The sequence below is a fragment of the Hylobates moloch genome, unplaced genomic scaffold (genome assembly GCF_009828535.3).
Source record: "Hylobates moloch isolate HMO894 unplaced genomic scaffold, HMol_V3 SCAFFOLD_18, whole genome shotgun sequence".
NCBI classification, from domain to species: Eukaryota; Metazoa; Chordata; class Mammalia; order Primates; family Hylobatidae; genus Hylobates; species Hylobates moloch.
Window position 1 is genome coordinate 65,187,250 of NW_026652293.1, and position 14,289 is coordinate 65,201,538.

General features: G+C 42.7%; 1 protein-coding gene across 6 annotated transcripts in view; it reads right to left on the reverse strand.

Annotated features, from left to right (window-relative positions):
• The window catches only part of SIPA1L2 (signal induced proliferation associated 1 like 2), a 236,073-nt gene extending 222,024 nt beyond the window's left edge, over nt 1-14,049 (reverse strand). For 2 of the 6 annotated variants that reach the window (XM_032136775.2, XM_032136776.2), the window contains exon 1: nt 13,406-13,645. The gene's annotated coding sequence lies outside the window, so the exon portion shown is untranslated. Of the gene's footprint in view, nt 1-13,405; nt 13,671-13,966 lie in introns of those variants that run through there. The other 4 variants (XM_058430755.1, XM_032136772.2, XM_058430754.1 and 1 more) reach the window with 4 other exon arrangements.
• Nucleotides 14,050-14,289: the final 240 nt, after the last annotated feature.

Sequence of the window (14,289 nt, forward strand, 5' to 3'; positions counted from 1 at the left end):
CCTGGGTGCCCCTTCCCGCTCAACAAGCCTCAGCGCAGACCACTCAGGGCAATGCAGTGAGGCTGGGCACTATGGTGGCAGAAACAGATGGAAGGAACCTGAATCCACATGTATCAGGTGGAGGAGAGCAGCCTACCTGTCCAGACTTTGGGCTGTCACACTAGAAAGAAATCAGCTTTTCCACCGCCAGAGCATTTTGTAGTGTCTCTTAGAGCAGGCAGAGCTACCTTAACCGATACAGCCCTAAGGAAAAGTCTTCTCACCTTGATGGCACATTCCACGTGCAAAACAACCATTAATCCGGTACAGCTGATGAAAATGTTTTAGTACTTTCATTTATGGCGGAGAGGTTTAGCAACTCAGAACTTCAGTAGTAGAAGAAATAGAAAAGGGGGTGGTTAATTAAGTATAGAATTTTATTTTTATGTCAACTAGGTTTTCATTTTGCCAGCCAGTATCTCTTCAGCATCAGTGATTGAAAATCTGTATTTTTTCAGGGCTAATTGATTAGTCTCCTTCATATATTATCATAAAACTGAACTCAGGAAATTTTTTTAGTTTTAATAATTGTTGCATTTGAAATAATTAGAAATAATTTGAATTAATTAGAAATAATTCCTCAGTTTTGCAAAGATAAATAGATTTATTTTCACTCACCTAAAATTTTCTAAGTATCAGATACAAATAAACCAGTAATATGTCAGGATCCATCTCTTCAGAAGCAAAGTTGCTCAGCTCAATGCTGTGAGCTGGCCTGAGCCAGGCCTGCAGCAAGTGTCAGCCAACTAACAAAAGAAGCACCTGATCTCCAGAATGAATGGGTGGGATGTAAGATGACACCCAGTGGGGAAATTGCCAAATCAGACAGGAAAATCACACCCCTGTAGGGAAAAGGGAAGTTGAGATGTGACTGAAGATAAATACATAAATATCTAACAGAAATTTCTCCTAAAATCATTTGACAAATGGATATGACCTCTGAAAAGGTCATGTGATCAAGATGAAGGTGAAGAAAACCCAGTGTGGTCATATAAAGTATATAACAAAGTAAAAATAAATAAATTATGCTGAGTTTTGAAAGAAGCTTTATACACAAGAGTGCATACCGCATGATTCCATTTACATCAAGTGCAAGAACATGCAAAACTTATCAACGGCCCTAAAAAAAAAAAGGAACAAAGGTTGCCTCAGATGAAGGTGGGAAACAAAAGAGTAGTAAGTTCACTGGGCAGGGACATCAGAGAACTTTCCAAAGTGACAGAAACATTTCACATCCTAATAGAAGTATGGGCCATATGGGTGTATGCATTTATCAAAACTCACAGAATGATACACTTAAGATTTGCGCATTTCACTGTATACCTTTTACTTCAAAAAATGTAAAAGTTTTTAACTCATTTACAATATACATGCTGAAATGTTTAGTGATAAAGTGTACAAATGTGTGCAACTTACTCTGAAATGCATCAAAACAATAAAATGGATTGATGGATGGGTAGAAGACGGAGAGATATGTATAAAGCAAATAAAGCCAGACCTAACAACAGTGGAATCCAGGAGGTGGGTACAGAGGTGTCCACTACACCACACAGTATTTTCAGCTTTTCTGTAAGATTGCAAATTTGCATGATAAAGCGTTGGGGGAAAGTATATGGTCATTAAACTGAGATTTATTGGTTTAAATAAATCTCAGAAGTTTAAAGCAGAATGCAAATCTTACCCAGCACTTACTGTTAGTTCATGAGACCTAAGACAGGAAGTGGACTGAAGGAAGGGAGCGATGGCAGCAAATGAACAACGCCCCAGAGACCTGGGGGCGGAAGGGATGCTCAGGTGAGGCGAGCTCTTTTTGTCCACAGACATCCTTCCTAATGTTTCCTCAGTTTAAAACTCTTGTGGCTGGGTGCGGTGGCTCACACCTGTAATCCCAGCACTTTAGGAGGCCAAGGCGGGTGGATCACAAGGTCAGGAGTTCAAGACCAGCCTGACCAACATGGTGAAACCCCGTCTCTACTAAAAATACAAAAATTAGCTGGGCGTGGTGGTGGGCGCCTGTAATCCCAGCTACTCAGGAGGCTGAGGCAGGAGAATCGCTTGAACCCAGGAGTCGGAGGTTGCAGTGAGCCAAGATTGCACCACTGCACTCCAGCCTGAGGGACAGAGCGAGACTCCATCTCAAAAAAAAAAAAAAAAAAAAAAACTCGTTACTCAGCGTAATTTTAAAATAAATCACTTCAGTGTATCAATTATCAAGTTATATATTCCTAAGTATAAAGTCTCAAAACACATGACCTTGAGTTGCAAATATAATACTACGTGTGTATTCTGTCAACTAACTGAAATGAATTCAGTAATTTTTACACCAAAACATCATTTACATCTCTGTATATCCAAAATAATTTTTCCTTTAGTTTTGACACAGTCTATAACCTTTAGTAAATTACAATGAGGACAAAAAATCATAATGACCATCTTACATGATAGACAAATTATCACCACTTTGAAAATACTGTCCGTCACTTCTCCTTAATGTTGCTTTTGTTAATAAAATCCATTTCTGGAGTTGCAAAACCTAAACCAGGCAAAAAGATGAGTTTGGATTTAAGCAGATCATTTTAATAGAGATAGTACTGTGATCAAAGGAACAACTGAGAGTGTTCCGTATGTATCTTCTGGTCTTGGAGACGGCCTACAGTTTCCCTGCACACAAGAGGCCCTCAACAAAAATTCAAATCCTAACCATTTTCCAAAGCTTAACTCAAGTTCTACCTTCCTTGAATGTCTTCCTAACTATGCAAACCCACCTTATTCTCAGCTAACCACAGTCTTGCATCTGAAAGAAGCTGTAGTGCCCATCTATCATACGGTCTCATTTACACAGGAATCTTTTTCTAATACACCTGACACATAGCCATCAACTCTGCCCAAGTTAGTTGGTTCATCATCTAAGAAGGCAGTTCATTCATCACCTAATAAGGTAGCCCGTGCTACTACACAATAGGTCTAGTGGTTAAATCATTCCCTCTGATAATTCTGAATCAGTAATGTAAGGAAGTTTAACTAGAGGAACACTCAAGGTCCCTCTGAAAACTAAATTCTAAAAGTGAGTTAACTTGCTGACTGTGCCTGACAGCTACCCAGGACTTTAGGATAGGAATGGAAAGACAAGATCCCTGTCCTCAGGGGTCTCACACCCTAGGGTGCCCCCTGTTAACTTAGAAATCTTAGAATGCCAGCATTTGAAAAGACTTCAAGATGGCATGGCCCCACATCCTTATTTTAAAATTGGATTATAGTCACTGCTCCAGAAAGCTGAGGGAGTTAGACAAGGCCACCAAAGAACCCGTTATCCCACTTGTATCATCTGCAATAGCAGGATATTCTACTCTGCTCTTAAATACTCCAAGTAGATTTTTTTTTTTTTAGATGGAGTCTTGCTCTGTCACCAGGCTGGAGTGCAGTGGCACGATCTTGGCTCACTGCAACCTCCGCCTCCCAAGTTCAAGCGATTCTCCCGTCTCAGCCTCCTGAGTAGCTGGGATTACAGGCACGCACTGCCATGCCCGGCTAATTTTTGTATTTTTAGTAGGGACGGGGTTTCACCATGTTGGTCAGGCTGGTCTTGAACTCCTGAACTCATGATCCGCCCGCCTCAGCCTCCCAAAGTGCTGGGATTATAGGCATGAGCCACCGCACCTGGCCAGATTTTTTTAAATTATCATTTTTCTCCTTAGTTTTACCTGTTCCAAAAAGGAAGAAGGTAAAAGTTCACTTTTAAACACACTAATGCTTGCAGGGATGACAAGGAAAGTAAGTGCATATTGCCAGAACCCTGCTCCATGAAGGCAGGGGTCTCGATGTACACTTCTCTCCACCTTCCTCAACACCTCCCAGGGTGCTACAGCAAGGGAAGTACAGATGTGTTAAGCCTTTGCTATTGGAATAACAAAGAGCGTAGTAAGATTAAAGCAGTGTCTCTTGAAACTCTCCTAGGGCCTTGTTCCTCATTCCATGCACATATCCTGTGCCGATTCAACATCCCCTCTGCTCCACAGCTTATCTCAGAAAGAACTAAGTTACGGTGCCAAGCTAAGAGGATGAATTTAGAAAGCTCCATATAACCAGACGCACAGCGACAGCAGCCATCAGACATCACCCAGATTTAACTGCCCTAAAATTAGCAGTCAGAGCAAAGTAGTTACTGCAATGATTGCGTCAGAGCTATTCTGACTGGCGAACTGCCAGTTTTAAACAAATTGTCCTGCTTTCTCTAACAGGGAAACAATATTTTGGAACAGAGCCAGCTAAGCATTTCAGTGAATGTTCAAATTCTAGCTTCGCTATTAATGTTGTATAATTCAATGACAAGGTGAACAAAGTCTGTATAGGCTACATCTGCAAGGGTGTTATTTTCTTTGTTGTAAGCACTTATTCTTTGGGTGAGTAAAGTACTGTGGATGAATCCTTTTAAATATTTAAATGCCTGAAATTTATTTAGGGATTCACATTCAACTGGCTTAAACAAAGATTATGCAAATCTAGCAAAGTATAAATGCAAAACAAAAATTGTTTTCCTCTTATATTTCTTTTAATCTTGGCAAAGACTCAGGGGCTAAAAAAAATGTTCTCTGCATGATCACAGAAGGACCCACTCACTTCCCAACAAAGAATATATAACCTGATTCAATCGGTAAAACTGCTACCTCACCACAAATTACAAAATTTCTAGTTAATGACAGACAATTCACTGGCTGAGAGAACAGGGCAGTTTTAGACCAGAACAATGAGCTCATTAGCCCAACCCTCAGCCTCCACTTCCCCCTTTCAGTGATAGTGAGTCGGATAATTCCGCCATTCTCATATGCACACACCTTCTTTAGTCCCTCCCTCTCTCCCTTCTTCCTTTCTGTCTTTTCATTCTTTCCTTTTATAATGATTTATTGAAACCTACCATACCTTACAAGGGAGCTGTAGAATAAACAACACTATAGCTGGAACCAAGAGACATGGGTTTAAAATATAAGGACTCCAATTCAGAAAACCACACTTTCATTAAACCTTAGTTTTTGTATCTGTAAAAGGGAAAAAAATCCCACTAGCCTTGTAAGGTTCTCGTTAAGTATACACGAGAGAACACAAATGAAAGTTCAAGCACGGTAACATTTTACACTTGCCTTTAAGAATATCTCTCCCCAATTCTTTATTCTCTTCATAAATCAACATTAGTCTCCTTCACTTATTCTTGTAATTTAAAACACTTTATTTATTTATCCTTTACGACAGGGTCTCCGTCACACAGGTTGGAGTCCACTGGCACGATCAGCCCACTGTAACCTCGAACGCCTGGGCTCAAGGGATTGTCCCTCCTCGGCCTCCCCAGTGGCTTGGTTGACAGGTGTGCACCACCATACTCAGCTCATTTTAAAATTTTTTGTAGAGATGAGGTCTTGCTTTGTAGTCCAGGCTAGTCTCAAACTCCTGGGCTCAAGCAATCCTTGCCTCAGCCTCCCAAAGTGCTGGGATTATAGGCATGAGCCACTGTGCCCAACTTAAAACATTTTAAATCGGAAAACTGACCCATTATTCCAAACAAATGAGTTACAACAATCCTCAAATAAAATTGGTTGATAAATTGGATGCTTCTACTATCACGTACGCCTTGCTTACAGCACTTATCGTAGCATACCTTATACACAAATGTAAACAAATAGGAGTTAGAATGATATCCCTCTAATGTCATATTATAAGAACTAGCACTATGTTAAGATATTAAAGATAAAAGACTTTTACCATGTAAAATTAAGACTATGGCTACTGAGCACCTGCCATATTTAAGGCATAAATAATATCCTCATGTACTGAATCAACAAAAGATGCACTATACACTACTGATGGGGTTTTTAAACATCATGATTTCCTGCAGAAATGAACCCTGCTAATGGACTGAGAACTAAAGGACTACAGACAGTACTACACAATTCAGAAATCCTTTCTTTTCAGTAAGCTTGATTAAGCCCCAGCCAGGGCTTTTAAGTCAACTGCAGCCTCATGGGATTCAAATAGGGCTGTGCAGTCATCAGCACAGACCAGACTTTGAAACCTGGGAAAGGTGTAAATCATACTCTCTCATGAAAGGCGGCCACCTAAGGGTGCCCAGGCTCCCAGGAACCACACCTCTCTGAATGGGGCTATAAAGTTCTTGATGTAACAGATGGAACACAGTCCCTCTTCAGAAACTTCCACATTTTTACCAGTTCCATATCAGAGTTCAATCACAGGTCATTTCAAACGACCCAGGAAAGGCATAAATGAGGTATAAACTGTTGTTCAAGATAGATCACGTCCAATAGAAATAATGATTAGAACTTGCTCAACAGTATTTAGTTCAACAAAAGCCAAGATAAAGGAAGTTCTTTTACGTTCAACCCACAACTCCCAATCATTTCTTTAACAAATATTTGTTTACTGTGAGCCTATTATGTGGCAAAAACCACCTAAGTGCAGGGAATACAGCAGTAAACCAGAAATGCCCCTGCCTGTTTGCTGCTTATGTTCCATTATTAAAATTGCACAGGAGGATGGGTGGGTGTGGATGGTGCCATTTAGCTGGAAGCTACTGGAGATACAAGGGCAGGGCTCCTTGCTGTCTCTCCTCATTCATTTCCAACCCACTAATGGCTGGGAAGCTAGGCATTCCTTGCCCTACAGGTGGCTGTGTGCTACAGTTCTGGCCAATCACATACAGACAGAACTAGGCTATTAATCTGAACTTTTAACATACTCTGATGCTGGGACTGGTTTTGTCTGAGTGTGATAGTATGATGCTTCTTAAACAGCTGAGTTCAGGCCAGGCACAGTGGCTCATGCCTGTAATCCCAGCACTCTGGGAGGCCGAGGCGGGCGGATCACGAGGTCAGGAGATCGAGACCATCCTGGCTGACATGGTGAAACCCCGTCTCTACTAAAAATACAAAAAAAAAATTAGCCAGGCATGGTGGCAGGCACCTGTAGTCCCAGCTTCTTGGGAGGCTGAGGCAGGAGAATGGCATGAACCTAGGAGGCAGAGCTTGCAGTGAGCCAATATTGTGCCACTGCACTCCAGCCTGGGTGACAGTGCGAGACTCCATCTCAAAAACAAAACAAAACAAAAAAAACAGCTGAGTTCAACTAGAAACTTTCTAAGGAGAATAGCATCACCATTACATTAACCTACCCCTCAATAAATGAAATCTCAAACCAAGACCCACAAGCAATTCTGGAAGAAAACAGGCCAAGGTCAGAAATGTCTTCAGGAAAAAGAATAAATACACAGTAAATATAAGGTCCATCAAGAGTGGAGTTTGTCTTCGGCTTGCCTCACAAGACCCTACAGGCTTCCTAGAAATTGCATTTCTCAACTGCTATAAACTCTAACCAGTGATAGTACAACAGTGGACTCTAAACAGGGGCCACACATTTCAAAGATACAAATGCCCTTGAGATGCAGAGAAAATACTTCTACATCTATTTATTTTTAATACTAATCTTCTTAAAATGTACATTTGTTTTATAATGTCCATAATATCTTAGCACAGTAAAGTATATGTTTATACATACAGATACATTATACATATACACACACACAAACGTGCATACAGATATGTATATATGTATATGCATGCATACATGAACACTTAGACAATTGTGTATAGATGGGATGCATGTTGAAAAAAGTTTGAGAACCTTGAGAACCTACTAAAAAGAAACCACTGTTTTTTGCATTAGGCCATTTAAACACCTAAAACAGGTAGCATTTGCCCTGTACAAAGAATCAAAACTATAATTCCTAAAATTACTTATTAGAAACTTCAATACAGAGAGGACAGTTTTCCAAAGCTATTCCTGAACAATGTGAATACCCACTGTTCAACAAGGAACCAAATGTGTTATCAAAACCACCTCCAGAAGACAGTGAAAGTAGTTATGCTGACTTCACAGGACACTATGCCTTAAGCATTAATCACAACTTTCTTTTAAAACTCCACACAATAGTTCATCTCAGCATACACAATCTTTTATTCACCCAAGAGTTCTTACTTTCCACAGTAACAATTTTTAGCACTGGCTCTTTACCTAGATATTTTTACTTAAGAGTTTGAATATACTACCAGATAGCCTACTTCGGTCTGTTCTGATTTCTTGAGCAACTCAACTAAATGGGGATATTTCTCAGCAGATTAAGCAAATATGCAGAAGTGAAAAATACGGAGTAATCTAATGGGCAGAGTTCAAGGCACCCCTTCTGGCTAAATGTTTATCAGTAAAATAGGAAGAGAAGTATATCAACCAATTAAAACAAAACTGGAAGAGACTGTGGTGTTCTTCCCTACTATCTGAAAGCAATTCAACACAAGAGAATACCAAACCAAAAAAGAAGCTGAAGAAAGTCCAATAAGATTGTGATTTTTTCCTATAAGCATTGCAGTTCCTAAGGCCTCCAGAAGTCACAGATCACAGTGTGACCCTAGTGTCTCAATCCAGTCAGTCATTCAACAAATTTTCTTAATCATATGCTGAAGAGAGTCTTCATTACTAGGGACACACTGAAAATGAACTCATTATTACTCAGCATAAGTTGGTCAGTAGAACCAGCAAAGGAGGTTTGACACACTCTTTCAGGATATCCATGTGGACAGGTGGAGATATATGGGCTAGTTATAAGATATTAAGAGCATTAGTAGTTAACTGTAACCGAGAGTGTGACTCCTTGTAAGCCTCGAGGGAAGCTTCCAGAGACACACTTCGTGTTGTTCAGCCAGTTTAACAATTTCATCACTGGCTTAAGTAAAGATATAAAAAGAGTCTGATCTAATAATGTACAGACAGCATTTCTTTGGGAGGACAGGTAAAGGTGCCAAATAATATAATCAAATTCCAAAAAGCATGATGGAAAGAAGCAGCTAAAATAAAGCAAAACCACAGCACAATAAATGTTAGGTTTTGCAGTGACATCAGCGCAAGATGGAAAGACGAGGTTCGATGGCAGCATGTGATTAACAGCTCGGGGGGTTTTAGTGAAAAGGAAACTCGTTGAGTCTGGCCCCCGGAAAAGTGAATGCAAACTTGGACTACATCAGTGCAAGCAAAATGCAACCTATGACAAGACACTCCTGCTCTACTCTACACGGGTCATGTTCACGGGTCACGTTACACCAGGAGCCCAACTCTGACAGAGACTGAAGGATTTGTTCTGTAGGCCACCAAGGCAGTAGAATTTGGATAAACAAGCAGAATCAGATTTCAATTCTACAGGCCAAAAAAACTTTCTAGTACTCAAAACCATTAAAAGGTGGAGATCACCACCCGTTACTTGCAATGTTCAGGTATTACCGGAAGACCACTTATAGAGATTATATAAAAGGATCCAAATATCAAAGAAGGGTTAGTTGAGCTACTCGGTGATTTCCAAACCCTGGTCCTCAGTGAATTCTTCACTGACCCATGCAAAAGAAAAAAGTGCCTGTGTGGGGATAGCTATAAATCCATGAGTGGGGTAATTTTAACAGAGCTCCTCTCTGGATACGAAGAACTCTCCTTTAAGTCTGACAGCATACATATTCTTCCCCCTTTCCCTACCTTTTTTTTCTGGTACATCAAATGTATTCTGACGAAAGGCATTGACAATAGGTAGTAACTGCTCTTGTCAATTTTAAACACACTTATGTAGTAGCAACATTAAATGCTGACATATCTGACAATCCCTAATATTTGCTTTTTTTTTTTTTTTTTTCATTTTACAGGTAGATGAAAACAAAAGGTATAGGAACAACATGATGAGACAATCTTTAAGGTCCTTTCTGGTCCAAAGGTGCTATGACAACTAGACTCAACTTGCTGTGTATTTTCTTCCTTCCTACCACTCAACTTGGCTATCTAGTACTAGGGGTGGAAAAATGAACCAAAGAATTGGGTTGCACTAAATATGAAATCTCTCAAGAAACAGAACCTCAACAGTGAGTCAAGATCTGGCTCCCTTCTACAACTGCAGTTCTTTGGAACCAAAGTTTATGAATCAAGTTCAGAAAGGATCAAAATAATCTATGCCTAAAGTTGAGAGGCTTTTAAATTCCTACCACATTGTTACCACTCTTTTAAAAGGAGTCACAGCTAAATGCAATTGGAACAGAAAAAGCAATTTCTGAATCATTGATTTCAAGGTAAACCAAGTAGCTATGACCCTCATGCAAAGCATTCACATACAAACTTACTATAGGCCAAGGCAAAGAAATGACATAATCATGAAAAATATAAACATCCCAGTCAGACAGGCATTTTCATTACTCTAATACATTCGTTTTAAACCTTAAAGAAACCCCAGATTTTGGTGCTGAAAGGCATCATGAAAATACTTTCATCCAAATTCATTTGTGACAGGTGCTAGAGGCAGGAAGCTCAAGGTTCCTGTCAGTGCCTAAAGCTTTTTCTACTCTCACTCTGCAAATGAATTAGGCACATTAACAGAAGTAGAAAATCTAGAACATGGTTTACTATTTTCTAGGACTGTACTTTGTATTTCACTGAAGTTCAAAACAGAAAAAAAAAAAAAAAAAAAAAGCAGCTTTTCAATTAACAATACCCCAGTCTAAATTTTCTTCAAATTCAGTGTGTCTTTAAAAGGATTTGTAATCCTAAACTACCACCATAAATTGATCAGAAGTTCAAAAACTCAATGCCTTCCTCAATCTCAAAAAATAACCCTGCATTTACCAATTATGGTTGGGGGCAAGGGGCTGTATCCACATAAACACATAGTTCTTTGCAAAGTATGCAGGAAACACAATCCCTCTAAACTAGTTTCGATGCCCAAACACAGTGCTTTTAAACCAGTTTCAATTACCAAACAACTGGTTTTTCAGGGTAGCTAGTATTTCCTTACTTTCAGAAATAGACTGCTAATTTCAAAATAATAACCCGCTTCCCCTTTGCCTCAGGTAAAAAGATCCCCAAGGTGGACAAGTGTTTACTAAGCTCAGGTATCAAGGAATCCTTCAAAACACCATCCCAGTCTTCGGGGGTGAGGGGGAGAAAAAAAAACACCTTCCAAATCCATATTACACAGCTTTAACTACAGTAAGCATCAGAGAAGCCAAATCATGATCTGATAATTCCCCTATTAGACTAAAAGTTACATTCCATACAATTAAAGCTCTTGGAGAAAATCTATGATTTAAAAACATAAAAAGCATTTAATGAAAAACATATACTTTAAGCAACTGGGTGAAATCTGCGGCCCATACTAAAAGCAAGAAGCTCCACCCCCTTACCTGTGATCTAGCTCTTGCTTTACTTTCTGGATCAAGTGCTTACACTGCTTCTTATCCAAGTTCATTTCACCCCATCTATAGGTGGAATGTGGGTACTGATAAAAGCTGTTTCTGATTTCATTTCCTACTTCCCAGATGTTTGCTCTGTAGTTTTTCTTCTTTTTCCTTCAGCTATTTATGAATACACTCTAATTTAGAACAAATTCAACATGTCTTATTTTAAGCTGGGCAAGGCACACAATAAATGAACGCTATAAAGATAATTTCAAGATATTTATCCAGCGTATAAATAAGTTTGCCTACCTAGGCAAGATTTGGACAGGCTGCCATGATCTTGCTTTAGAATAAAAGTGCTTAAAAACATAACTGGGAGCCTGCTGCTGCTGCTGCTGCTGCTGCTGCTGCTGCTGTTACTGCTGAAACTACGGGCTATTGTGCTTGTCCTAAAAGGGCTTGTGCTTAGAAATGAAAAAATCAAATATCCTCTGGGGAGAAGATGTCCCTAACACAATCCCTGGTATGAATCATGCAGATACTTTAACTGCATCTCTTCCCAAAATGGATCAATGGAATCTTTTAGGAAGAATCAATGTGATTTATACCCAAAACTTAAGAAAGATTGCAATTTCTCATGAATAATACTCTCTTATAACTCTGAATCAAGCAGTGAAATTCAATCAAGCGGTAAACATCTTTTAACTGGAAATATTGTCTAAACAGGATGACAAAACTAACAGAACTCTGAATTCTTTAAGTAAGTCCAAACATGAAACAGACATTCTTAAATGATGTAACTAAACACAGTAACCAAGTTGTCTCTTGAAATTCAACTTTAGGAATGCCAAAAATAATAGGCCACCTCTCAATATCCGCAAAAATATCGGTATGTGTAGGTTTTCTAGGAAAGTAATAAAAAGCAACAGTTTGGGAGATCTTTTTTCTTCAATTACTAATTGTAACACTGGAAAAATTACAACCTAGGCTGCACACAAATGCAACTCAAATGGGCAGTTTACTAAATGTCTGTCATAAGAAAGCCATCTAGTGTTAACGTTTAGAATGGAGACTGCAGACAAAAGAGGCAAAGAAAAGAAAAATCTGTGCGACTATTTTGAACTTACTGAGCAAAGCCATGAGAATCACCAAGATTCTTTGAGGGTTTTTTTCCTTGTTTTTTGAAAAAAAGCCATCCTTGTCAAAACCCAGTCTCAATCTAACCAAAATCCAAACTGTCTACAATTTTATTTTGACCAAAATCATGTTTTGGTGAGCACAATTCCGTGACCAATGCACTTGATTTTTTCCAATATTCTGGCCAGAGTCATCTTGGACTGAATTAATTTAACTCAAGCAGGTTAATGATGACAAATATCTCCCAGAGGGGTAATGCCAAGTTGTTCTCTCTTTCCGAGAAGCCTCGGCTCTCTCTTGTAGATGATGAGCCGAAATTGATTCTTTGGGTTTGCGGCACGGCTGAAAATTAATCTGTAGGTGTTCCTGGGGATATTCCCAGGACGTGGGCAAACTACCCTCACTGACATGGGAAGACCCGGAGAGGCCCAGGAGCTGGCAACGTGGGAAGAAAGGTCGCGCTGAGTGAGAAGGGCGCTCGCCAGAGGCTCACGATCTTACAAAGAGGGATCCGTCCCGGTAAGGACGCGCGCTCCGGGCGCACCGCTTCTAGAAGGGGAATTAGCCCCGCAGCAAGTTCGGCGTCAGCCGGCCAGGCGCGCCGGGGAAGCTACGTCGGGCAACCGCGAGCCCTTCCAGAAAGCGTTAATCAGAGCGGAGTTCTGAGCACCTGGAGGAGATTCCCCCTCAGTGCCCGTGTCGCCGAGACGGAAATAACCTTTCAGCCGATCGATAACTTGGAGAGAACAGGCGGCGGCTCCTCTTCCAGCCGGGGCCGGGAGCGCGGGTGCATCTGCGTCTACAAGCCGGACCCTGCGCCGCGCCCCTCGCACCCCCGCGCCCCTCGCCGCCGTCAGCCCCCCAAGGCGCCCCGAAGGGCATCCCCTTCCCCTTCGGGACAGTCCCCGCCTGGCCGCAGCCATCCCGAACCGACCCTCGCCACGCTGCCCGTCGGATTCCCCGACACGAACCTTCGCAACGCCGTCCGCCGGGACCTGCTACAGCCTGTGCGCGCCGGGCGGCGCGTACCCGGGCTGCCGCCTCGCCGCCCGCCGCTGCCCCGGGCTGCCCATCGGCCCGGACTCTCCCCGCGCCGGGCTCCGGCGGAGGCGGCCCGGACCCGCCGGCTGCGGCTGGAGCTCTCGGCCTGCGCTCGAGCGGCCGGCGGGGGCGCGATGCTCCTCCTCCGTCCTCCTCCTCCTCTCGCTCCGCCGGCTCCTCCCGGGCTCCCAGTCTGCAGCGCCGGCTCCCGATGCCACCGCCTGCCCGCCCAGCGGCACCGCCCCCCGCCCGCTCTGCGGGCTCCCATTGGCCGCCGCCTGCAGGCCCCCTCGGCCCCGCCCCACGATTGGGCGCGGGCGCTGTCAGTCTCACCGCCCGCCGGGCTCCGGGCGCAGCCGGTGCGCTGTTCCCAGGCCCCGCGGCGCGCGGGAGCTGCGCGTCCAGGAGGGGCCCGGACGCCCTTCTTGGGGAGGGGGCTGCGGGGCGCAGCATGAGGGGCGCTGGGCGAGCTCGAGGGCCGGGCAGCCTACCTGGACCCCGGCTTCTAGAGAGCCGTCGCCGTCCTCCTCGGGACTCGCTTTCGCCCCTCTGAGGAATAAGTTAAAAACCGCGAGTCTGTTTCTGAGCCGCCCCCTGGCGCAGGCGCGACCCCACCCGGCCCTCCCGTCGCCCAACTTGGGACAGACGCGGCGGCCGGGCGTTCGGATCCGTGAGCCTCGGCCGCTGTGGCTACAGACACAGCCCAGGGCGCCACAGAATCGCCGAGGCCCCGCGAACGCCCAAACGGCCGCAAGTCGTAGTGATCCCATCTGAAGAGGACAGCGCGAGGAAGCGAGACCCTGCTACGTCCCAG